The sequence below is a fragment of the Emys orbicularis genome, chromosome 3, assembly GCF_028017835.1.
Source record: "Emys orbicularis isolate rEmyOrb1 chromosome 3, rEmyOrb1.hap1, whole genome shotgun sequence".
Taxonomy (NCBI): domain Eukaryota; kingdom Metazoa; phylum Chordata; order Testudines; family Emydidae; genus Emys; species Emys orbicularis.
The window spans coordinates 176,470,212-176,494,131 of NC_088685.1; positions in this window are offsets into that span (position 1 = coordinate 176,470,212).

The following is a 23,920-nucleotide window of genomic DNA, read 5'->3' on the forward strand; positions in this document are numbered from 1 at the left end:
AAAAGTAGGATTTAAGTGGTTCCAAGTAAAGACAGACAGAACAAAGTAAATTACCAAGCAAAATAAAACAAAAGCCCGCAAGTCTAAGCCTACTACAGTAAGAAACTAAATGCAGTTAAATCTCACCCTCAGAGATTTTCCAGTAAGCTTCTTTTACAGACTAGCCTTCCTCCTAGCCTGGGTCCAGCAATCACTCACATCCTCATAGTTACTGTCCTTTGTTCCAGTTTCTTACAGGCCTCTCTTTGGGGTGGAGAGGCTATGTCTTGAGCCAGCTGAAGACAAAATGGAGGGGTTTCCCAGGGGCTTATGTAGTCTTTCACTTGTGGGTGGAAATCCCTCTCCTGTCCTGTGTAAAATCCCCTCCACAAGATGGAGTTTTTCAGTAACCTGGGCAAGTCACATGTCCAGGCATGACTCAGTTCTCTACAGGCCGACGCCGTGTGAGCCCTAGCGTTCCCAGGAAAGCTCATATGTGGATTGATATCTATCAAGGTCCATTGTTAGCCAAGTACTCCCAATTACTTGAATAACCCCTTCACGCTATGTTGACCAAATCTGCCTTAGGTGTTTTCTACAGCAAACACTTTAAATACAAGCATAGAACCAATGCTAATAACTTCAGATATAAAAATGATACATGGATACGAATAGGATGAATACATTCAGTAGAACATAATCTTTGCAAAGATATGTTACATGGCATATGTAGCATAAAACATATTCCAATTATGTCATATTTACATTCATAAGCATACTTCTATAAAGCATGGGGTGCAATGTCACAATTTGCACGAATGACTCAGAATAGTTTTGTATAATTAATCAGTTCAAGGAAATCAGTTTGTTTGTGGTTTGAGGAAGCAGATGAATTTAGTTGAATAAACCAATTATTTGTCCAAATCTATTTATCCAAGTTTTCCCAAGTCCACTCTTTGCCACTACTGTGTGTTCACAATTATGCTGCATGCCAATCTCTGCTTTACCCCACATCTAGATGATCCGGATGGTCCCTTCTGATCTTAAAGTCTGAGTCTATGAACTTCACATGCACTGCCGTTTCTTAGGTCAGCTTCCTAGCTGAGCTTCCTCCTAAAAAGTCTCACATTCATCTGGAATGCTGTCCCCCAAACCAGAGCCTGGCCCTCTTCTCAGTCCTGCATTCAACTTTTCATACTCTTATCCCAATGTGTTCAGCCAGGGCTGTTTTCTTAAAAGCCATGTGCATATTCTCTCCAAGCTCCTGCAGTTCTCTCCCATTTCCTCCTTCAATGCTTCAAATATCGTCTTCGAGCTGGAGGCGGAGATCGGGGCCACCAAATGTCCCCAAACCTCAGAGCTGTTCCAGTCTGGGATTTTGCTTTGAGTCCATCGATTGCTTGGGCTGGCAACAGTTTGCCTGAGCATACTGGGCCATGTTATTCCTGACCCTTGCACAAGTACATGGTGGGTGCGTGTGCGTGCATGCATGCACATGCATGTGCAAAGAGGGCACAAGGAGCCTCCATACCCTTTGCATACTCTACGCAAGGGCCAGGTATAGCTCTTTCTCTGCTCCCATGGAGGTCAAACCAGCCAAAGGGGGTAGGGATGGATGCATTGTACACACTTCCCACGTGTACTAGGCAGCTGGGGAAGAGACTGTGCATGCCACAGGGGCAAGTCCTCCTGCATCTTCCTCTGGAATATTGGAGCTCAGCACCATCTCTGCCCTCGGTTGTGCCCAAAGGGGCATAGTCTAACTCACTGCACCATACATGCTGGCTGGGCACTTTTTCAGTTTTGTATCTCAGCTGGACTTGCTGACTGCTCAGCTGGACTTTGAAAACATGTGCTGGGAAAAGCCTTTTGAAATTGTGATCAACAGCTTATACAATGTCCTTTCCCTTAGGCACAGACATCTGACTTTATGCCTCTCCAGAAGAGCTAACTGAACAATCTGGTATCAGTCTAGTGAAGTGTTGATGTGGGATGATAACTAAGACAGGCCCTATGTATGGGAGATTTATTTTCATTGTAAACAAAACACTGCCATAAATTCCTGAAAAGGGGAATAAACAGCAGAAGCCAAGATGATAACCTATGAGAGCTGATATCATAAGGTAAGCGGAGTTGGGCTGAGTCAGCATTGAGTGGGGAACACCTAGCAAACGTGTGACTCTGTCAGTGGCATCTTTTCTCTTTAGCTCCTTCCTTCCTAAACTGTGGCCCAGGGGTGCCGTGTACTGTCACAATTGCATATCACTTTGGAGATGGTTCCATTTCAGTAATGGAGGATGAAATTTCTGTATGTAGTATGGTGACTATATTCAGTGTGGAAATCTCTTTAGACCCTTTCAGGAAAAGGGACACTAAATAGAGGCTATTTTTACACACAGGTTTTAGTCTGACATGGCAGCAGAGATGACCCGTGCCATAGTGGGGGGCGGCGGCAGAGTGAGGGCAGCCGGCTTTAGCAGTGTTACTGAGCATGCTCAATCCATGTGAGTATGGTCTGTACCAGCCAAGCAGCAAATTTGGTGGGGCACACGACCCCGTGTGCCCTCCCTCCCCATGTCGCCTCTGCATTGCAGTATACAGTATTCATGCTAACACACTTGTGGCTACCAGGATAACATGTATGCAAGGAGGGATGATATTTATGGCACACTATCGGACTCCCTCTGCAAGGATCAGTGGAGAATGGGATTGGTATGAGGGAGCAGTCCACAAGAGTGCAAGACTCGAAGCTCTTTGGGGAAGGGACCATCTGCGTGTGCAGCACCTAGCACAATGGGGTCCTGATCCATGACTGGGATCCCTAAGTGCTGCAGCAATACATGGGCTGATCTGATTTCCTCCCCCCCATTGACCCATGGAGTGGGGCAGATGCTCCTGGGAAAGCACGTTGTCCCACTCACAGGGACACTACAATGTTCACTCTCCTACTGCATGACAGGGAGCTTGGGGAGAGATTGTGCTTCTTAAGGCAAATTCTCTCCCTTGACTCCCCTTCAGCACCACTCCCTACAAGGCTAGTGGCTAAGGACCAAACTGTGGCTCTAGATATTTAGGGCAAAAAGGAAAAATGTATGCCATTAGTCTTTAAATACTTAGATCTATATTTCATTAATTGCATGAGCGCAAATACTGCAATTATGCATGCAATCTTGGTCACGTGCTTGTGTAATCCTGGCTTTCTCTGTGGTGCATGCTTTTGTGTAAAGATGCACTATGTCTAGTGACTCTTCTGTCTGAGTTGAAAAATTAAGCATCACTCTTGTGATTTCTGTCTTATGACATAAACCCGATTTCTCATGCCAGAGTTCTTTTCACTTAGCAAAACTGGAATTGCTGCTGGTGTTATGGATTGCGGGAGGCCATACTTCGAATGGATGTTCCTGTAGCACTTTCATAGACTAGCTCAGGGGTAGGCAACCTATGGCACGCGTGCCGAAGGCGGCACGTGAGCTGATTTTCAGTGGCACTCGCACTGCCCGGGTCCTGGCCACCGGTCCAGGGGGCTCTGCATTTTAATTTAATTTTAAATGACGCGTCTTAAACATTTTAAAAACCTTATTTAATTTACATACAACAATAGTTTAGGCTAGGTCTACCCGGGGGGGGGGGGGATCGATTTAAGATACGCAAATTCAGCTACGCGAATAGCCTAGCTGAATTCGACGTATCCTTTTCGACTTACCCCGCTGTGAGGACGGCGGCAAATCGACCGCCGCGGCTCCCCCGTTGACGGCGCTTACTCCTCCTGACGAGGTGGGAGTACGCGCGTCGATTCGGGGATCAATTTATCCATCTAGATGAGACGCGATAAATCGATCCCCGAGAGATCGATTTCTACCCGCCGATCTGGGCGGGTAGTATAGACTAGTCCTCAGTTATATATTAGACTTATAGAAAGAGACCTTCTAAAAATGTTAAAATGTATGACTGGCATGCAAAACCTTAAATTAGAGTGAATAAATGAAGACTCGGCACACCACTTCTGAAAGGTTTCTGACCCCTGGTCTAGCTGTACCCTGTTTGTGATCAGCAGTGTTGAATTTCCCAAGGAGCTAGAAGACCTAAGCGAATGGAGGGGTCCTTTACTTCTGTCAGCATTAAATACAGCGTGGCCCTCGTTGTAGTAATGGAGCACCTCACAATCTTCAATATGCTGTCTCACAACACCCTGTGAGCAAGGGCAGAGCAAGCACCCCCATTTTGCAGCCTGGGAACTGAGGCTTCAGGAAACAATCTCTCCCCAGCAATTGAAACCAGGTCTCTGGAGTCAGAGTCCCAGCCCTACAACCTTAGCCATACAATCTTCCTCCTTACAATAGCAAAATCCTACAAAAGGGCTTACCTAAATAGTCTCTTTACTAGTGCCCAACCCTGTGTGGTCAGTGGGAACTGACGGCACTGAGACCAAGTAGAAGGCAACCACAACCTCATGGGCCCTGTTATATTGGGACACTTTATGTTCTTTCTATTGTGTTTTCAATGCAATTGGCAGGCTTCTGTGAGTAAGGATCCTGAACTGGTTTCCCTCAGAGGAGCAGGGCCATAGATGGAACATGAAGAATGGCAAAGGTGGTTTTATTTATTATATCTAAACAAATAACCCTTTCCCCCCACTTTATTATTCCAGGCTCTAGGCTCCTCTGTCTAAATATAGTTAAACAACTTGCAGAAAACCAAACTCCCATGTCCCTCAGCTTTGATTCCCCACAAAAGCCCACTGCTGCAGCAGCCCATGCAAATAGATGTGCTCTGCTGTGTGCCTTAAAAATCTGGACCGGGGGTGGGGGTGAGCAGCTTGTTCCAAAGATGGGGGGCCTCATGGAGAACACTTTACCACCAGCCTCCCTCTTTTACTTGGAAGATCCAGTTCCTTCCCCTCCACCAATTGCAACGGTGGCAGTATGACATGAGAAGAGAGGCAGTCTCCCAAGCAGGAAGATTCCAAGCCATTTAGAGCTTTATAGATCAAAACCCCTTACATCCAATCTGGAAATCCATAGGCAGACAGCGTAGATCAAGAAGCACTAGTCCTGTGCTGGCACCAAATCTCTGGCACCCAACCACTCCTGGGCTGGGCAATGAACTGCAATCAACCACTGCTGTTTGGTGTCGTCCTCAATAACTCACTACCAGACCAACTGTATCATCTGTCCAATACCAACGGTAGTGAATTGTGACACTCATTAGCAGCGGGCAAGCAAAGGGTCAAAGGTGGAAGCAAAGAAGAGCAGCTGTGGGAGGGCACACTTGGGGGCTGATAAATGTAGCATTAAGGGATATTAAAATGTTTTTAATCCTTTAAATGTGCAGAAGATACAATAGAGATGACTCATGCATGGGCTGCCGTCATCTCTGTATCCATCCTTGCAGGCAATGGGCCGATTAGTCTGCTAATAATTACTAACTGGTTGTTTTTCACATTGTTGGTTTATTTCTTTTGGTTCACTTCCATCAATGGTAATGATGAGAAAAACAACCCCTCCTTCACCCCCCCTCCAAGCTGACATATTGTGATGTTTAAAGTGCCAGAGGACAATTTGTTTTCTTGATTGACTTAGCTATACAGAGGTAGAACTTCTTGTTATGCTCAGAAATCTTTACTGCTACTACTAATAGACTGCCCATCTCTGCCTAATAAAGATTCACGCTACGGTTGTGGGCCTGAGCATAGAAGTAGGATCAAGGAATTCCTGAGTTCCAGTTGTGATTTGGGAACATAGGGACAGACCTTGAAATGCTTAGCACTCACATTTGGTGCCAGATTTTTCAGAAAAGTGCAGGTCTTCTCTTGCCAGATAAAGGCCATATTTTCAGACCTCTGCATCCAGTACATTAAGCCTGCTTGATTTGATGCCTAAATTGGAGCTGAGCAGTTTTGTGAATCGGCCCCTGATTGCAGAGGCTGAACCCCTTTGAAAATTGAACTCTAAAAGCCTGATCCAAATGAAGCCTTTAAGATCAAGCCTAAACACCCTCTGGCTTTAGGGAAAGCATTTCACCCTTCTGCCTTAGTTTCATCTGTAAACTGAAAGTAATATGTATTCACAGAGGTGTCATAAAGACTAATTGGTTTATGTGTAAAAATAACTGGAAGGCAAAAGCACTATATTAACGGCTTATTAAGGCTACAGGAATGATTTTTCACCCCTCTCTAATGCCCACAACAATTTTAAGGATAAAACTTTTCATGCCTACTGTTGGCTGAAAAGTAGACTCTGTCAACTCACTTGAGTTTTGCCATCCTCAGAAGGTGAATCTTTTTAATTACGATTATAGATTTCCACTAGGTTGTGTCATGTAGTTATGGTGCAAAATTCCACAAGTGCCTGATTTCAAGACTTTTAAATGAGATGTGCTCTTATGGGTTAATACTATGGATCTTGGAACTGAACTGCATGTGGTGCCATCTGTGGCAGTTCAGAAGTAGTGTTTTGAAAACGGGCCTGGGCATATCCCAAATGATCTGTGACTATTTGCATTCACCAATCATTCTGCCTGGCTAGGGGTGGATGGAGCAAACCACATGGGCTTCTACAATTCTACAAGAGTGGATCTGCTGAGACATCACAGGCTGGTGGAAGGGGGGAGACTCCATCCCTTGCTGGGATCTGTGCATAAGATCCTTTCCCCAGGTTTCATGTGTGGCATGTAGGGGTAGCATTTTGTTCCCTATTCCTCAGTGATGAGCACTGGTATGTTTGAATAACCAAGGAATCTTTTGAAGACAATGTGTTGAGCACGCTCCAGAAATTGTCAGCTTTCAGTGCAAGACCTGCCCTTTCTCTTCATTCTTCGTGTTCCATCTTAATACTTATTCATTTCCCCCAACAGGGATCAGTCACATTCTTTCAGTGCAGGGGGATTGTTGGTGTCTTCATGCCAAAATATGTGGATGGATGATCTAAGAGCACTGAGATGAACACGCTGTTCATTTCCTGGGTGTGACTCTCAGTGGTAAGTTGTTTTTCTGAGTGCAGTGGTTGCTGATTTCCGACTACATCTTCAATTTCTCTCTCCTGCTGCTCACTTGCATATACCCTCTGCACTCTCCCAGTTCTCCACCCGCTTACAACCTTTTCCAAAAACAGGAGAAAAGAAGGAGTTTATTTGTTCATTAATTCTGTTAGCTGTGAAAGTTTCTAGAGGTTTGCAGTTTCAAACTGCTAAATTTTCATATTAGATTCTGCAGTTCAGTATCCATGGTAAGAAATTCTTCCATTGCAAACGAATGGCTCTTATGTCATGATGTCAACACAGGGAATGGAGTAAATGTACACTCAACAGTAGTCCAAAACAAAATCTGCTATTCCCCACTTTTTCAGTTTTTAACCTGGCACTGTGTTTTCGTATGAGATTTTTATTTCCACTAGTTAGGGGAAGGGTTCAGAGTGAAGAGAGGGGAAAAAAAGAGGCATTGCCATACTCCAATACCCCCTATGATCCCACTTTGCTGGATGGCTCTGCTAAAATAATCAGGGGTGAACTAGATAATCAATAGTGAAATATTGCCATACAAAATGTTATTGTCATTCAGTTTATGAGTTAATATATCATTGAGATAAACTAGGAGGTTCATATGTCTCTTCTTGCCTTGATGGAGCTGCATAACTAGATTGCCATTTCTTTCATAGCCACATTGAGTTTCTGGAAGTTTAAGCTTTCATTTAAAAAAAAAAGTTGCTAATGCCTCGCCAAAAGGCAAACCAATGCAAAGAATCCTGTTGCATGCCAGTCTAGCCCAACCCCATATTTCTCCTTTGATAGATTGTAGCGCTGGTAATGAGGAGATATACATCACAGCATGCAAACCAGCTCTTCCAGAGCAGTTACAGTGATGTAGAAAACCTTATTTTTCATAATCAATTTAACTCACAACTGGGGGAAGGTAGAGGGAGATGCCCATAAGGTGGTTGACCAAAGGGACTTGACACTTAAATGTGGCTTGGCTGGCATCTCAATAACTCTATGCACGTACTCCTTTTAAGTCCCACTACTGGATAGGTCAGCCTCCAGTTTTGCCTGCATACTTTTGTATACATAACTGATTGTATGAACTCTTCCTTCATGCATCTTGGACAGTTGGCTGATTACAAGGTCATGTAAACAACTGCACATCTACTCTTGCAGTTGGAATCAGTTTCACATACAAAAGTATGTATGTAAAAATCTGAGGCTTAAGTTGAATATTTGGCCTTCTAATTCCAGGAGTGCATAGAGAACACTCTTACCTCATAACTGAACTAGCTTTGTGTCCCAGTGACAAAATTTGGGATTCCTGTACAATGCATTGTGATGGTTCTCAGAGTACCCAGTACTGAGAGTCACCTTGTTACCCCCCTTGTTTCCAGTGAGACTTGCTTATACCTGCTTATACTTAACTGGATGTGGGCTCCCTGACACCACCAGCCTGTTAGCCCAGAGGAGAGTGCTTGGGTGGTTCTGCCATTCTTTATTTTGTCTTGCAGGTTAACAATAGATGTACCCCAGTTCCTGAACCCCTTTGAAGTGTTCCCTTGTAGTATGCAGCTCCTTCTTCAGTGAACACTCACAGAAATACCAGGTCTGCTGTCTCCAAAGGAATAGTGTACACACCAGCTTGTATGATTCAACTCAGGATCAGCTCATATAAGACCATAGCACTGAGATATATTTATAGTGAAAATAGCAATGAGGTTTTTCTTTATCAAGGATTCAAGAAATAGTTAGTAAGGATAATGGAACTAAGTTACATATGAAACAAAATCATACACACTTTCTACAGACTAAATATAACAGGCTAACCTACTGTCTAAAGAAGACTTGTCTTACTCAGTCTTTTGCAGCATTTTCCACTGACATAGGCAGTTACATTTTCATGAATGTAAACACAATGCCCATTTACTTCCTAGGTGCAGGATAAAGGGGCGTCATCTTTGTCTTCTATTTACATCCCTGTCTGTACTCCAACAGGGCAGCAGCACACAGGAAAATAAGCTACAGAGCTTACAATGCTTAATTTAGAGGCCAACAGAGAGAGGTGAATAAACATCTATTGTCTGAAAAAGAACCTGTTTAGCTGCCTTTGTGTACATACACTTTGGTTCAAAACACATTTGCAGTAAACATACATAACTCTTTACATGGCATCTAATATAATTACTCAATGTATGTACAATGACCAGCATGACCCGGCCTTTTATTTAAGACTAAGGATGATTTGTTGAAAGAGAATGTACATAACAGGATGTTCTTGTAGCCCCCTTCCCAGTGGGCATTGAGTTTTGTAGTCAATGCACATACTCCTGCATTACCATTTAAAAATAAAATCACTTCATACCTTCAGGGCCTGACTTTGAGATCAGTCTCAATCTGGTCTAGGAGTGTGTGTGTGTGTGTGCGCGCGCGTGCTGCCTATAGGTGTAATGTTGCTTGGACAACTGAGCCTAGGTTGTGCTCCCAAATAAAATACTTGAATATCCAAGAGATGTTAATTGCATTAACAAGTAAATAAGTGCAAAATTGTACCTGCAATTTAAAAAAGTCTAGGGTGAAATCCTGGCTCCATTGAAGTCAATGGGAGATTTGCCACTGACTTCCATGGAGCTAGGATTTCATGCCTTGCCTTTAACCTTCTAAAATAGCAATAATGGCATTGATCCCCTACTGAAAAAGAAAAGCAGACGGTCATAGCACTCTCTTCTTTTCCGGCAGGCAGAGATCTAGCCCACAAATGTCACTATAAGTTAACTAAGACAGCTCCTCAGAGGAGATTGTGATGCAAGGCCTTGATGTTGATGTTATTTTGGGAACTTGACAGTGACTTTCTGTTTGGAACCTATTGGGCACTCTCTCATTTGCAAGGGGGAAACTGGATGGCATTCTATTAGTAGTGCCTCTTTTTTTAGTTCCCTAATGTATCGTTCTCTTGTAACTACAAGTTTTTTGCCACGCTTTTTGACTTTTATATAATATGCACTTGATGTGGTGAACTGTAACTGATATCAAAAGGACTTGCCAAAATAAGCCACTCATTAATTGTAGGCCATTATTTGTTGTTAACTCATTTGGCGTCCCATGATTACCTAAATGTGTGCAACAGTTTAATTTCAGACATTTGAGAAGTGGACCAGAAATAAGAGGGATTTTTTTTTCTATTTAATAGATGTGAGCCAGCCATGGACTAATGGAGATCTGGAATGCCATGTTGTTTCAAGAATTGGTCTTGCATTTTGTTTCCTGTATCAGCTGAAGATTTCACACTTAACCTTGGACCAGTTTTTCATTTCTGCTCTGGTCCTTTACGCAACTATTTTCTTACACTACAGGATAGAGTAAAAGAAACTGGCAGAGTTTCAACCACATGTTTTGGCTTTAGATTGTGTGTGGGGAGAAGAACATACTCCCTGAACATTCTCCAGCTACAGTCAATTATGCAGGATCTATATGGGTGAAAGTAATTTCACTCTAGCTAAAATAGTTTTTTAAAAATTAAATCAGCCTTTTTTTTGAGGCATACGGGAGAAAGAAGCTATGTGCATCCTGAGGCATCACATTACATCAGACCACTAAACTGGTAGCCATGTGAGACAGAACAAAAATTGCAATATTTCTTGGAAGCTCAGTTCAGATGTTCCCTGTAGAATTTAAACACAGTGGATTACTAACTAGTCTATAATCCCAGCTAAGTGATTATTGCAATAGTCTGCACAGTTAACTTCACTGTGAGCAGTCAATGAGAAAATGTTGAGCCTGACTCTCCTCTTACTTAGTGGGTTTACCTCAGTGGAATTATTCTTGATTTACACTTGTGTAAATGAGACTGGAACAAGTGCCATGGATTTAGCTCAATTAGAAGGGTATTTAGGGCATCCTTCTCCATTGCCTTGCATCTTGTGCAGTTACACCTGTGAAAAATACCACCATCCTGATTTGGTAGCGTTTTGTGCTCACTTTGCACAGGGGTAAATGACTGCATAAGATTCAAGACAGTGAAGAACCAGCCCATCAGTTTGTACTGAATTCTAACTTTGTGTTTATACATGAACAGCACCCCATCTTTTCTAACATACATGCTCAGAGAGGTTTTTAAAAATACATCCTAATGTGGTGCATGATAGAGATAGTGACACAAATTACTAAATATTTCTTGCTGTGTGACTTGGCATGCCATTTGAAATCTCACGACACCCAACGAGCCAGATCCTCAGCTGGTGTAAATTGATTTCAGTGGGTTTGCTTCAAAGGAGCGACATCAATTTACACCAACTGAGAATCTGTCCCATTGTTTATAAGGAACAGACTAAGGAAGAAGTGTTAACTCCAATCCTTGACTCTGATTAGAATGCCATTGTGATACCCTTTAATGATGGTGGGAGTTAATGAGGGTTAACTCTGTAGATGAACTAGTAACATGTTTAGGATTACCAGATAGAAAGTGTGAAAAATCAGGACAAGGAGTATGGGGGTAATAGGCGCCAGTATAAAAAAAGCCCCAAATATCAGGACTGTCCCTAAAAAATCGAGACATCTGGTCACCCTAAACATTTCTTTTTCTTTAAATCGGTGCTGACTTGTTTTTGTTCTGGGTAAATAAACACACTTTATTTTGGCTTCAGCATGTTACACCAGCTTTGTTCACACCATTAGGCTGGAGAGCTTCATAATTATTTCATAATTATTTCAAACTCGACTCCTATTTCCAAAGTGTCACAATAACTCTGTTGTAAAATCTTGTGGTGATGGCTAAAGCTTGGTCTGTACAAATGTTCTCAGCATGGGGGATAGTTTAAAAAAAACCACCCAACTCTTTGCAAAGGAGTCTGTTTGTTTGGAGTTCGAAGCTGTTTTTCTCCAAAAAGCTCAGATGCTTTCCACTCTCTGATGTGGTTTTTTTGTTTTTAAAGAGCTCAAAGGTACAGCACGGTAATCTGAAATAGCCCTTTTCCACAACATCCCAGAAATTACAGTGAGTTTTAGAATAAGATTCCTACAGGGATTTTTAATTTGTTTGGTGCTGTCAAATGAGGATTGCTGACCCATAATGGAAAAAACATAGGGATAAGTTGGGACCAGTGGAATGAGACACAAACCTACTGCTGCAAGCCCCCTGTCCCCACCCGTGAAATTGACTTCTTACATCCTAAACAACTGCTCTGCAAACATTCCTTCCAAATCTCCGGTGTCCCCTCCATCTCTGTGCCCAAACCCTCCCTTCCACCAAAATCCAGTGTTGCCTAACTCACAATTTTATCACAAGTCTTATGACACATGTTTTTTCAAACCCTCAGGTCCTGGAATCATGGGACTATGAGAAAATCTCAGTTTTTGGGGGTTCCCCTGAAGTCTATCCAAGACCTCCCACCCCCAAGAATGTGTTCTCCGATCCCCCAAACTTGAACCTCTGAGCATTCTTCATGGGTGCGGGTGGGTGGGCAGGCAGGCAGGTGGGTGGATGTGAGGGGGAGATGGAGGAGGAGAAGGCAGGCAGGGACCTCAGCTGAGCCATTCCAGAGAGCAGCTTCTTGCCTGCCCATGAGGCAAGACAGTCGGCCCTTGTAGCAGAAGGCTGCAACTGCCTTCTCCCTACCCAGCTGATCAGCAGATTGGGAGGGAAGTGGAAGTGATAGTGTTGAACGTTCACTTACTGTTTTTTGCTTCTCCCTCTACTACGGGGATCAGCAACCTTCAGCCCGCGGCCCGCCAGGGGGTTTACCCTGGTTTGTTTACCTGCCGCGTCCGCAGGTTTGGCCGATCGCGGCTCCCACTGGCCGCGGTTCGCCGCTCCAGGCCAATGGGGGCTGCGGGAAGTGGCGGCCAGCACATCCCTCGACCCGCACCGCTTCCTGCAGCCCCCATTCGCCTGGAGCGGTGAACTGCAGCCAGTGGGAGCTGCGATCGGCCGAACCTGCGGAGGCGGCAGGTAAACAAACCAGCCCGGCCCACCAGGGTGCTTACTCTGGCGGGCCGCGGACCGAAGGTTGCCGATCCCTGCTCTACTACCTTCCTCTCCAATTTTCAGACCATACCTGAAGAGGAGAGGTGGGGAACTGTCTTGTGTCCCCCCACCATGTCCCCTCCCCTCCCCCTTAAAATTGGATTATATATCTATGCAAGAGAAGTAAGAAGGACTAAATAACCATCTTCTCTGCCCCTTCACAACTATCTCAGCCTTGGGTGTGGGTGTGCAGGAGTAAACCCATTTACATCTTGCCCCTCCAGAGCAGGTCTACAGAGAGAAACCAGACGTGACTCTGTCTCCCAATACACTGGCGAGCACGTGTAAACTGGGTGAGAGGCTTTGTAATTTACTGCTGCTGTAGACCAACAGCAAACTACTTCCCCCTCCCCTGAGTAAGGGGGAACCAGGAGGAAATTGTTTCTCTAAGGAGTATCTGAGTGACAGTGCCTCCTGTAGCATTCCTAGTGTGGTGCTATGCCCTGCCCATGCCCCAGGCTGTGTCTAAAGTCACAGTCTAGCCCCAGTCAGGACCAAACTTTCAAAATGGATCTCAAACTGTGTATGCAAAGTCCACATTTAGACATGCAAATCTAGTAGTTAGAGGTATATTTACAATTTGTGAGAGCAAATGTTGTTTTTTCACATGCAAAGAGGCATGGGCACTGGTTTCTGGGTGTAACGTCGGAGGACATTTTCACAGCTCCAGCCTTATTTTTACTGTAATTTTCATACTGAATGTTAAAGGGAGCTTTTTAAGACTATGGGCCTGATTCTGCCCTCACTTACACAAATAACAATGGAATTGCTCCAGTGTCAATTAGTATCAGCCCTGGGTACTGTTCATGCATGATTCTTATTTTCTTTTTTATGGTAGATCAAAAATTGTCACAAATTCAGATGCTCCAAAAATTACATGAAGCTGAAGAGTCAGTGCATATACAAAGGTAAGGAGATTAGTATGATATTTTGGGCTCTTCAGACACACGCAGGGCTGTGCATGCATCCCAAGGATCTCATTCAGGTGCAATATGAAGATGGACCTGAGTTGGGATCCAGATCTGGATCTGAACTTCTGAAAGTTTGGGATGTTCAGAACTGGAGTTTTGTTTTGGCCTTTTAGGAGTTACCTGGCAAACTTGGTGCTGAATCCAAACTTCCACAATATTTGAGGGTGTTCTTGATTTAGGGTTTTGGTCTGTCATGTAACTTTTTAATCTAATATGACCATCAAATATGAAGGCATACAAATACTGCATCTAAAATCTGACTGAACTCTCTGCCACACCATGTACATATGCGCAAAGAAATGGAGTGTAGGCAATGTGCATTACAGGGGTGTGATTTCTAAAGCACCGTAATGTGTTACTCACTACTTGGTCCATGTAGACTCTGCTGATGCACACTAAAAGTTCCCTAGTGCACTTCAACATAATACTACATTAAAGTGCACTAGTGAGCACCAGCAGGGGCTACATAGACAAATTAGTGCACAACATGTTAATGTGCTTTAGAAACTGCACCTTTTTGTGCACAGTGCCATACCATGTACACAAGCCCTTTAGGTCTTCATCACATTGTCTTTCCCACATTTGAGTTGCTGGACCAAGTTCTAACTTCCTGCAACCCCCCCTCCCCCCCCAGTAGGGTTTCATGAGGGTAAGAGGATACAATTTGCTCCATTCTTTTTTTGTTCATAATTGTCTTGTTCTCTGTCTCTGTAGAACATCTTCCATATGTTTATTTTCTTTATAATCTGTAGCTGCCATGGAAATCAGTGCTGAACTACAAGCTAAGCTCCAATTCATGGGACAAAATATACCTAGAATTCTTTCCTTGCAGTATTCTGGGCACACTTCTGCTAGCAATACAGAGCGATACTGAGACTTAGTGTTACCAGTGTGCCATCCACTGCAAAGGCTGTGAAAATAGCAGTCTCATGGTATTTCTGTTGATTCATATTCACCTCCTGGTCATACTCTGACTGAACACAAATCGGATTTAAAAAAAAAAAAAATCCACATTCAAACCCATAAAGGAAGCCCAGACCTGGTCAGATATTGCATGGGTTGCCCCACACAAGCGAAACAGGGTGACTTTCAACCTTCACACTAAATTTCCTGCTTTTTTGAAGGCTTAACTCAGACATTTCATGTTGCTTTTCCAGAGTTTTTATTGTGCGGTTCAAAATATTTAAATACCAGTCTGATGTATTTAAATTTAGAAAAAGCATCTGTTTCAGCACGCTAAGTTGATTCAGGCAGGACACGCCTTTGTTTGGTCAGGTGCGTGTATGCCAACTGAATTAAACCCTCCATTCATCATGCCAGCCCTGTGTGACATAGTTCAAGATGCTTGCCATGCTGGATTTTGCGTTGCCTCTGGTAATCCCAGGGAAAACACTCCCCCTCCCCACCAAATAAATCACTCTTCATTTCATTGTAGTGGGATGTTGGGGCTTCCTTATGAGACCTTGTCTCTATAAATTGCCATTTCTCTGGCACTTGGTGACAAATGCAGCAGCAGCAGAGCTTCCCCATGGCAGTTAATCAAGCAATTTGTGGGCATTTTGAATGCTGGCAGAAGTCTGCTTTGCTTCTGATTTTCATAAATATTTACAGGCGTCACAAAACTGTCTTGGCACTGTTCTTGCCATGCACAGTCTATGTGGAGGTGAATAAACTTGGTTATGCTAAACAGTTTGTTGCTAAGTGCCTTTCTAAGGTGTGCTTGTCTGTAGTTCACATGCTCCGAAAAGGAAAGGAACTGGTGCACAAGGGATTGTTACAGTCGTGTCGTAGTCTTCATTTCTCTTGAGTTGTTGTTTAAAGCTCTGGTTAGAGTGGCTCTGAAAAGGAGTCGGGAGTGTGAGTTTCCTGACTATGTTTTTGCTCCAGCATGCTATGGGCTGCTCAGTGTACTGGCAGGTGAGGGAATTTTCCAGCTGAGATGGACTCCGTTCGAGTCAGTAAATTCTTTTACATGATTTGACTACTGTTGTTAGTGTGCAATTACCTGATGCTTCAACATCAGGTCACTGTGTGTACAGACATATTAAAAATTGCTGCGCAGAAGATATGGTTCTACTTCAGCTATAGCTGTTACGAAGGTGGCGCAAAGCTTATCTTCGGGTACCCAGATTCTGGGCTGACCACATGCTGATCTGGTCCTCTAGTATAAATTACAGCAGTTTGATGGAACATGTGTCTTGCACTCTAAGAATTTAGCAAGGAACTGTGGCAATTGGGGTTAGCTGATACTCAATTATTTTGAAACACCATATTCCTCCTAAATCCAAAGTACACGTTTTGATTGCATGTTTTATCCCTCTCCCCTAACCTCTGCATGTTGCTTCACTACTTGGAGTGCAAGCACTTCAGGGCAAGAGCTGTGTCTTCCCAGGTCATGTGGACAGTACCTAACACATGGCCACTACAAATACAAGTTATAGCCAGGATTTTCAAAAGTGGCTAGTGATTTTGGGTGCTTTGCTCTTTGGGTGCCCAACTTGACATATCGTCAAGAGGCCTGGTTTTCAGGAAGTGTTGAACTCCTACCATCTGCAAATCTGGCCCCTTTGAAATCTCTGTTTAGCACCCCAGAACAGAGGTACCCCAAATTGCAAGCCACTCTTTTCCAAACATTTTGGCTTATAAAATAACTCCAGTAGTATCTCCTTACCATCCTGGAAGCTTACCAACACTGAGGGAGTGTGATTGCTTTTGTAAATTACAAGCTTGTTGGGACTAGAGCCTTTTAAATGCAAAGCAGCTGGATCAGGGGCTGAGGATGTATTCCCTGCCCCCTTCCCTTTTTAAAAAACATGCTAGTAGATTATAGTCCATGGTCACCTCCTTAGTAGCCAAACAGAATTGTGGATTCCTCAATATTCTGAGTGATTCTTACTTGAAGAGTATATTTCTGAATTCTGGGGATTGTATATTTGGCTTGTGACCATGGATGATTGTCTTATTCCAAGGGAACATGAAATTAGGCCACTTTTCTAAAGGCTTTTCTCTGCTAATGAAAGCAAAATGCTCCAATAAACAACCTCCACCCAGCTCCTATGTGAGGTGGTAAAAATAAACATAGTTCTAGTTAAGTCCAATTAGGTGTTACCTCCCTCACTAGAAAAGTGTTAGCTCATTTGTCAGCATTCTTTACTGTGGATGCAAGAAGCACCCAGCTTTGCTTTGCCTTTCTAATACCTATACTGATCACAGGTTGATACTCATGCTATAACAGGTAGCCCAGGTAATTCTTGCTCAGTTTTACAAATTGTGATAATACCTTCCATGGAATCCTGTTCCTATCAATCCTCCCCTCCTGCCACCAAAGAATTGGCTTTTTGGGGGGAGGGGGGAAGGGGAAGTTTGTCACCAAGCTGGAACTTGTACTTCAATAATCACGTGAACTTTGGGAAAATCAGGCAGCTTGTACCTGGAATTAATAACATGACAAAAGTTCACTGTGAGGTTTGCTATGAAGTCGTTTATAAAACCTGTCTATTGATTTGGAAGGGCCCAGAGCTAAAACTCTGGAGGAGGCACACTTTTGAAGTTTCTGTTCCAAAAAACTGAAATAAAGTAACTGTTCCATTGAAATACATACCGATTAATGCCATTTCACCCTTTACCCTAAGGAGCCACTTTAGGGCAAAATGCATTGGAATACAGACTTCAGGGATTCAGAATACATCTGAAACTATCTTCCTTTTCTTCTCCTTATCTCCTTAACTGGGATCAGGTCATCGTGGTAGCATCCACCATTTTCTTCTGCCAGAGGCAGCACCATCTTTGATGCAGTCCATCCACTGCTTCCTCTGCTTTCCTCCGGGTCTCTATCTTACCACCCTATCCTTCCATGCTATCTTTAGCAGGTCCCCTTCATTCATCCTCTGCATGTGTCTGAACTAGTGAAGTTGCACTTCCTGGTTTTTGTCAGCCACATCATGGATTTTGACTTCCATCCTAATACTTTTCACTTCAGAATCTGTCTCTTCATATAACTTCTCTTATGGCATGAAGACACCCTCTCAAACACCCGTAGGCATCTATCACCCAGGCTTCCACACCGTGCAGCATTGTGGGGTGCACCACTGTTTGGCTTTTAGACTTAGCGGTTTATGTCTGTCATACAGTACCTTGGAGATGTTGTTCCACATTCTTCCCGCACTCCCCAACCAGGACTGTATCTCACATTCAAGCTTGCAGACTTTTGTAGGGTTGCCAACTATCTAATCGCACAAACCCAAACACACTTGCCTGACCCCCCCCACCACACCCCTTCCCCAAGGCCCCGCCTCTGCCCTGCCCCTTCTCCGAGGCCCTGCCTCCACTCACTCCAGCACCCCTTCCTCCAATGCTCACTCTCCCCCACCCTCACTCACTTTCATGGGGCTGGGACAGGAGGTTGGGGTGTGGGCTCTGGGAGGGAGTTTGGGTGCGGGAGGGGGCTCAGGGCTGTGGCAGGGGGTTGGGGAGCAGGAGGGGGTGTGGGCTGTGAGCTGCAGGCTCCGGGAGGGAGTTTGGGTGCGGAAGGGGGCAGGGGGTTGGGGTGCGGGAGGAGGTTTGGGGTGCAGGCTCCGGCCTGGCGGCGCTTATCTCAGGTGGCTCCCGGAAGCGGCATCATGTCCGGCAGCGGCTCCTAGGCTCAGGGGCAGCCAGGCAGCTGTGCGCGCTGCCCTGCCTGCAGGCATTGCCCCTGCAGCTCCCACTGGCCGCAGTTCCCCATTCCCAGCCAGTGGGAGCTGTGGAGTCAGCGCTCGGGGTGGGAGCAGTGTGCAGAGACCCACTGGCCACGCTTCTGCCTAGGAGCCACTGTCGGATATGCCAGCCACTTCTGGGAGTGGCACAGAGCCACGTCAGATAGGGAGCCTGCCTTAGCCCCACTGGACTTTTAGCGGCCTAAAATCTCACAGATTGGCTTCAGTAGCCCCTGGGAGATCGAGCCCGATTCTGGGAGACTCCCGGCCTAACCAGGAGGGTTGGCAACCCCTAGCCCAGACTTCAAGGTATGTGAACTGGTCAGTCTACTTCTAGTCTCACTCCATTAATCTCTGGCAAGCTTTTCTGTGGCACCGCTACTGACCTGCATGACCTCTGTTTTAGTTATGCTTATTTGCATCCCATGCCAGCTTAGCTGGTCATGCCACTGGTTTACTATTTCCTCTAGGTCTTCTTTTGAGGATGCCATTATTGCATGTTATCTGCATATAGCAACTTCTCATCTTTTCCCTTTGGGATCTGCCTGCTGACATATGATAAACAGCTGAGGTGCAGTCCGACTTTCACTTCAAAGGGACTTGTCCTTCCAAAACATGTTTGGATCACTGTTTTAGGTGATCTATATAGGCCATTCAGTAAGTTACTGAATCCTCAGACACTCCATATTTCCTCAGCACTGATTTATATTGTTTGAACACAACTACTGCTTGTTATGATCACAGAATAAACACAAGTCAGATAAAAACATAAAATATACTTGCTGGAAGGTTGCAACATAACACTACTTTTATTTCTGAGAATTCAGAATGATAACACACAAGAACCAAAAACTGAGAGACAAAGCAGGCTGCTCCCTAATGCAGAAAGGCACAACTCAACCCATCTGGCTCTAGGCTGGCTCTCTGACTGACAAACGCCCGCTTGCACTCTTCCCTGCAAAGCCTCCTAGCCTACAAGCAGGACTAGAAGACACTTTGCAACTTCATGTTAGCTTGTAATGTTAGCTGTTTTTAAGACACTCCACTGCTGTTCTCCTATAGGACCCTCATGCTAATCGGGGCAGCTCATCAACTTAGGATCAGGCCCTATCTGCGACTGACTCCAGTGGAACTATTTGAGTAAGTCTGCAGGTTCAACTCCAAATCCACAAATAGCAGTCCAGGAGCTAGTTTGGTATGTGATGTTCCCATGGATCTCTTCAAAGGAAAAAAGAAGTGCTTTTGTTTTAAATAGATTAGGCAAGATTAATATCCTGATATCCCTTGGTGGGGAAGAAGGGGGCAGAAATCCTGTATTGGAAAACCTCCTTTACCCTTAATCTGTTATGTTGCAGGTGAAAAAGTACCTGGAGTGCATTCTAAATCACTGAGATACATGCATTATGTAGAGATCAAGAATTCTGCACTTCAAAAATGTAAATTTCATAACGCCTAGCACAGTATTGCACACAACTATTAATCTACAGGGTGCAGTAAAAGTAGAATGTGAATCATAGCTGGGTGGGGGAAGGTACAAAAATGGAGCTTGCTATGTAGTTTATAATTACCAGTTGGACCTGTCACTTAGGTATTTCACAGCCGTGCTGAAATATGGTGGGTAAAGCTCTCAAAATACAGAATGAATAGATACATTTTCATGTCATTTCTTGTAAGAAAAATATCAGTAAATTCAAAAATTTCTCCATATCACTTTGCATTTGCAATCCAGGATCATAGCTAATTCATCAGGTTTCAGGTATTTCTGTCAAATGGGATGGAGGTTATTTGGCTTTTGTTCATTGATTTATTAAACAAAAACTATTATTAAAAAAACTTTATACAAAAAATCCAGGCATGAAAACTATTAGTCACAAATTCCAATTAAAGAATTAGACACTCAGAGTAATAGTACAATGGAATGATTTCAGGGGTGCTTTCTTCAGCTGTCAAATTGTCTCCCAGCTTTATGCTTTGGGCTATTGTTTACTTGAAATAATAACCAGTAAACTAAATATTAAAACAAATACCTCTTGGTTTCTATCAGCGATCTTAAATATTGTGGACCAGTTGGTATTCGTCATTGTAGCTCCAGTGAAGTCAATGCTGGTTTACACTAACTGAGAGTCTGGCCCTTTGAGTTTCTCCTCATAGAAGGGGCCCAATTATATATGTATAATATAGTAGTACATATGGCCTGACTTTTTCAGACCCTTGTCTCATGCTCAGGTTGCTGCAGGGATACGGAGCACACACAGCTGTATGTTCATAAGTGGAAGCTGGATTGCAATCCCAGATAAAATCAGGACATTATCCTCAACCTTTTTTAAAGTGAACTGGGTACAAATGTATATTGCACACTAAACCCTAGTTAGACTGATGATGAATTGCTAAGAAAACCAGAATATAAACAAACTACTAGGCCATTCACAAGACAACCTTAAGATTAATGAGACTAGTAAATAAAATCACTTTGCTTAGAGCAATTGCAAATAGAAAAATTATACAGATATGCTTTTGTTTCTCTTACAAAAAAAGTTCTACCACTAAGAAGGCTGAAATTAATGTGCCAATATTAATAAGTGGAGAGCAAGATGCTAAGGGACCTTCTAAGAACCTGATCCTGAGAAGTGCTGAGCACCCACAACTCCTGTTGACTTCAAAAAGTGCTCTGTACCATAGTGATGGACGTCATAGATGAAGACAGATGGAAGGAAGAATGGCCTTGTAATTAAGGCATGGGAGTGGGAATTGGTAGATCTGCATTCAACTTCTGACTCTGCCACAGATTCAGACCTTGGGCAAGTCTCTTAATTTTGTGCTTCAGTTCTCAACAGGAGTGCTGGAACAATTTTTATAGTGGGGTGCTGAGAGCCACTGAACCAAACTGTAAACGCTTTATAACAGTGGTGGTCAACCTGCGGCTGGTGGGCCGCGAGACAGTTTGTTTACATTGACCGTCCTCAGGCACGGCCGCCCGCAGCTCCCAGTGGCTGGGAACGGCAAACTGCGGCCGCTCGGAACTGCGGGCGACCGTGCCTGCGGATGGTCAATGTAAACAAACTGTCTCGCGGCCCGGCAGCGGATTACCCTGATGAACCGCAGGTTGCCCACCACTGCTTTATATGATGGAAACCATGTCTAGCCAAGGAGTGGGGCAGCACCCCTAGTTCCAGCACCTATGGTTTCCAGTCTGTAAAATGGGGATAATGATATTTCCCTGCCTCACAGGGGTGTTGCAAGGATAACTTTGTTAATGATTATGCAGCGTTCAGATACTATGTTAATGAGGGCCATACTGGTACCTAGACAATATTGGGCAGAGGCCCATAGTTATCTAGCTAAAAAAATGTCTGTGGAATTCTTGCACTTATTGTTGAATATATGCTGTTTCCTGGGGATGAAAGATAAAGTATGAACTGTATCCCCATTAGAGCATGAGACTTATAGGTTCCCCTGTAAGTGATGGAAACTGTTATTACGTGGACCGGACCAAGCAAAGCATAGGGAGAGAGGGCTGCAGGTTGCAAAATTAGTCTTGGCAGCCAATAAATATGAGCATGGAGAAAAAAGAGGACACGACCAACATTTATGGGAAAATGTTGTGGTGTTAAACGAAGTGTAGAGTTTCCATAAGAGAAAATGTCTAGAGGCAGCTTATGCAGTTGAGAATCGAGTGGTAAATGGTTGTATTGGGACTAATATAAGGGCAGTTTGGCATGGAAATTTATTGGAGCATCGTGATTTTTTTTATCTGATTCATCTGTGGTTCTCCCTCAGGAAATTCATGGGAGGTTAGAACAAAACTTTAGTCCTTAGGAGAAAGTTAAATGAAACATCTCTCTTCATGTTCATCAGCAGAAATAAAACATAGTTCATGGTGTGAGAAATTCAGTTGTTTGGAATTTCCATTTGCAGAAAAGACTGCCATTTAATAATTTCAGAATTAATCTAGTGTGTCTTGAGTTTTGTGTCTGTACAATTGTTATAGTTTGATTTATATTCTGTAGCCATGCCTGGAACTGATATGAACCGCACATAATCGCCTTATGTACAAACAAATATCATTTATTTATACAGTGTGATAGATGGGTATGGAATTTTGCAAATTAATCGGAAGACATGGACCCTGTCTTGAGAATTTTAGAAATAAAATCAGTAATAAGAATCCCTAGTTCTTATACAGCCCTGTTGCTCTGGAGATCTCAAAGCACTTGACAAGGAAGGGCAGTATCATTATCCCCATTTTTCAGATAGGGAAACTGAGTCACACAGGTAATGTGACTTGCTTGAGCTCATCTAGCAACAAAGTAGCAGAGCTCTGGATTCCTATGAAGTGCTTTCTTCACTGGGGAGGTTATGGCTCTCAAGCCCAAGTTCTGAAAGATGCTGCACACTGTCAATGCTTGACGGAGGTCAGCAGACATGGGAGGGGTCAGCATCTTTCATGTTAGTGCCCTTGAGGAATGTATTTTTCCCCACAAGGATCCAGACTGTGACTGACCTACTCAAGGGTGTTCAGAGTGGGAAGACATGAGGCCTGTTATATTCTACAAAAAGGCCAGGCACAACTTGATTCCATGATCTCCAGGGAGTTCAGGATTAGCTCCCACTGTGCAGCTCCAGGAATGCCCGAAGAGGGTGGGACCAGAGCAGTCAGAGCAGGTTGAGCATTCTGGGGGAACTGGCTACACCACTAGATCTCTGTGCTCTGGAAAGCTGTGCCTCCATAAGGCACAGTCTCTCCTGGAGTGCCTCCTTGGGCAGTGCTGCTCTACACCAACACCAACCCCAGATTTCCCAAAGGCACAGCTGGGTTTATGGCAGGATTATGACTGGCATTTCTTTTTATGTGGTTGGGTGTGAGTCAATGAGATTCTTTGGGCTAACTTATCAAGGAGCTGTCACCAGCCAGTTGGTCATGGTAGGGAGCATAGGAAATGTTTGCCTCTGCAGCACATCCTGCAAAGGAAAGCACAAAGTTGCACTGGGGGGGGGCATTGGGGGTATGGCCAAGATATTGTACCCACCATGGAATTTCCGGAGGCACCTGGATGTATGTCCCCAAGGCTGCAAGTCCATTGTACCAGAAAATGTGCCCAGAAGTCCCTGCAGCAGGGGAGCAGTAACTACCTGCTGCTCTGAATTAGACCTGCCATTTTCCATGCAACAATGAGACAAACAGGTTCACTTGGCAGCAGTTTGCTACTGCTTAGCACTGCCAGCTCATGTGGTCAACCTGAGGCTCAGAGAAGATGGGTAAAATGAGGAGGATGGTCACTGAT